The sequence below is a fragment of the Orycteropus afer genome, unplaced genomic scaffold (assembly GCF_000298275.1).
Source record: "Orycteropus afer afer isolate SDZICR_OR568_19922 unplaced genomic scaffold, OryAfe1.0 scaffold00955, whole genome shotgun sequence".
Lineage (NCBI taxonomy): Eukaryota > Metazoa > Chordata > Mammalia > Tubulidentata > Orycteropodidae > Orycteropus > Orycteropus afer.
This window is the reverse complement of record NW_006922542.1, coordinates 39,070-41,856: the sequence shown is the minus strand read 5'-3', so window position 1 is coordinate 41,856 and position 2,787 is coordinate 39,070.

Here is a 2,787-nt window from a genome sequence, read left to right as displayed (position 1 = left end):
TCCTAAGAATTTGTTCCATTTTTCTTTATTCTCTGTTCTTTGAGCTGATTTATATAAATAAACTTAAAGGACATTATAGAAATATTATTCTCTCTTTTATAATTCAGAAGGCATTTCCAAGTTTCACAGTATCTCAGGGTTATCATTTAAACATCATTTATCCTTTCTTGATTGCACAGCAGAAATCTTTATTAAAGAAAGCTCTGTTTAATAGATGACAAACAGCAGAGTTCACTATGGCTTCAAGATAGCAACTTGTGAAACATTGTGTATCTCATGGGTGTTTATTATGTCCCTTGCAATCAGGGCATGGGAGGGACTGGTGGCATTACCAGATAGGGGCACAAAGGGTGCATCAGTTATTCTCATGGCCAGATGGGGCATGAGAATCCCCTGCTGCCTGGGAGTCCTACTCACTCTCAGATATTTACTGTGAGCAATGTCATAAGGATTTGCTCACCAGCCTCATCACTGTGGGGAGAAGCCCCTGGTCCAAGGGAGCACACAAGTATAGGTGGCCCTTCACAGTGCAGCCTCCTGTGGCTGGGTGTGTAGTGGAGAACAGTTTGAGAGTGAAAATGTGCACAACTGGTAGCCGAGAATAGGCAGGGCATGACTAACAGACAATGTGTGATCAATTTACAATTTAAACATCAAGACTTCCTGGTTCCTGCTCTCTTGAACTCTGCATTTATGGCTGATATCATTAGAATCCTTGACCTCTTCCCTTCAGAAGATTGCTCTTTGGCATGACAGGTGCTTTGGGTTACCCCATGGCTGCAAATATATAACACTTTCAGTGTAGTCATGGTCAGAAAATGAACAACAATTGCAAGCACCACAACAGTTGGTCCTTGGTCAAGGCTCTGCATACCAAAAAAAAAAAAAAAAACCTGCTGCCACTGAGTTGACTCTGACTCATAATGATTCTATAAGAAAGAGTAACACTGCTCCATAGTGTTTCCAAATGCCTCATCTTTCTCCAGAGAAAGGATAATGTGTTCAAACTGCCAACCTTTAGGTTGGCAGCTGAATGTTTTGACCACTGCATCATCAGAGCACCTTTCTCCTTCTTTAATGCTTAAAATTAAGTCTTTCTCCATTTACAGGTAATGAGATGGAGGTCCCAAAGCTAATGCAAAAGAGTTGCACAGGACTTTGGAAAGAGATATTTGTTTACCTGAAAATATGTTGATGACTTCACCTGTCTAAACAAGATTCACTCATGCCTCATGTTCCAGAACACTCATCTTCTAAGAAGCACCAGAGTGCTTTATCTACTTCAAACTCCAAGAACACCCCACTGATATTTATTGTTTTTGCCTTAAATGACTTATTAATTAAGTCTTCTACCCTGTTATACAGGCACTTCATAGACAATGATAGAATATTCATAGCAAAGAACAGAGGAGGAAACCATCAATAATTTTGTGGGCCCCTCTTCTCCAGGTTGTTGACATAGCTGCCCCTGCAGGTGCCCAGCTATCATTTCCTCACCTTATCAATCTTGTTGATAAATGGAACTCAATGAGTGGACCTAGGGCAGCACCCATACTTGGATGGGGGTAGACACTTTATGATCTATGGTATGCTGTATGCTCTATGGTATGCTGGGCACTATGCTGGATGGAAGGAAACCCATAAAACAGTTTTTTTTTTTTTTAATCCAAAGAGTAAAAATATACTCCACTTAGGGAAATATAGATAAGAAAATCACAAGTCACAATTCAATATCCCCAGCTAAGAGAGAGAACCTAGTGAAACACATACTCCTGAATAAATTAAAGAAAACTGAAAAACAAGCTGTGTACTGCTGTAGACGTAAGTAGCACTTGGAGTCACAGAAGCTCAGTCCAGCTCTGAGATGTGGAGCAATTGAATGCTACAGCATCTTTGTGAGGTGCACCATACCCCTTCAAGGAAGGCAAGCTGCCTCAATGCTGGGGCCATCATGATAACTCCTCTGGGTGGCCTCACCTTCTCAGGGCTCATGTTCCAAGCCACACTGATGCCAAGGCCCAGAGGCCTGCTTATTTAGATTCCACTTAGGAGCACTCTAATGGTCATTCCAGAGCTCCCTGTAGGGCTGTCCAGGGCTGCTACTGGGCCTCTGTCACCATCCTGGCCCTGTCCCTTTCTGCCATAGGCTTAGGTCTTTATGGTGCTCCTTAATAAATCACCAGTACACTGAACTCCACAATCAACACCCATGCAAGCAGCAATCAAAAAATCACTTGTATTGCACTCGGCATATTTGTTGCAAAAGACCTCTATAAAGTGTTGAAGAGCTAAGATGTCTCTTTGAAGACTAAGACGTCTCTGACCCAAGCCATGGTATTTTCCATTGCCTCATATGCAAGTGAAAGTTCAGCAATGAATAAGGAAGACCAAAACAGAGTTAATGCCTTTGAATTATGGTGTTGGCAGGGAATACTGAAAATATCATGGACTTCCAGAGGAAAAACAAATCTGTCCTGGAAGAAGTGCAGCCGGAATGCTCCTTGGAAGTGAAAATGGCCAGACTTCATCTCACCTACTTTAGTCATGTTGTCAGAAGGGACTATTCCCTGGAGAATAATATTGTGATTGGTAAAGTGGCGGATCAGCAAAGAAAGGGAAGAACTTCAACAAGATGGACTGACACAGTGCCTGCAAATAGGTTGATTTCTCCCTTACCAATCTGGATGCCCTTTGTTTTGATTTCCCTTTCTTGCCTTATGGCCCTGGCTAGGACTTCCAGTACAATGTTGAATAGAAGTGGTGATAGCGGGCATCCTTGTCTGGTTC